Raw genomic sequence first — 490 nt, forward strand, 5'->3', positions numbered from 1 at the left:
GAGCCACAGAAGAGAGCCCCAATTTCTGTATATAAACTATGCTTAAATCGCTGGCTGACCACTGAATCATGCAAGCTTAGGGAATACTTAAACTATGTTTCAGCTAAGACAAAAAGGAGAAAACTGAGATTTGAGGTGCTGCTCCAAACAAGCAAGAAAAGTTTGCAATTTGATTATAAGTAGGGTAATTTTTTGCTTTAAAAAGAAAAACATCACTTATAAGACTATAACAGAATGGAGAGCCTCAACAAACAATACAATTCTAACAGAATTAGCTTGTAAGTTTCTTAAAAATCTAACATTACTTAAATAAAAAGAACCAAGAAAATGTGATTCATTGTTTTTAAATAAAAATAAAAAAAAGATCAGTTTTAAGATGTTCTTGATTTAGGTTGTCAGACAAGAACAGTTCTTATAATGATAATCAATAAGGCAGAGGAAAATCCACTTAGAACAAAAGGATAAAACAGAAAATCTCATCAGAGAAATA

The sequence above is a fragment of the Pteropus vampyrus genome, unplaced genomic scaffold (genome assembly GCF_000151845.1).
Source record: "Pteropus vampyrus isolate Shadow unplaced genomic scaffold, Pvam_2.0 Scaffold107, whole genome shotgun sequence".
In the NCBI taxonomy this organism is placed as follows: Eukaryota; Metazoa; Chordata; class Mammalia; order Chiroptera; family Pteropodidae; genus Pteropus; species Pteropus vampyrus.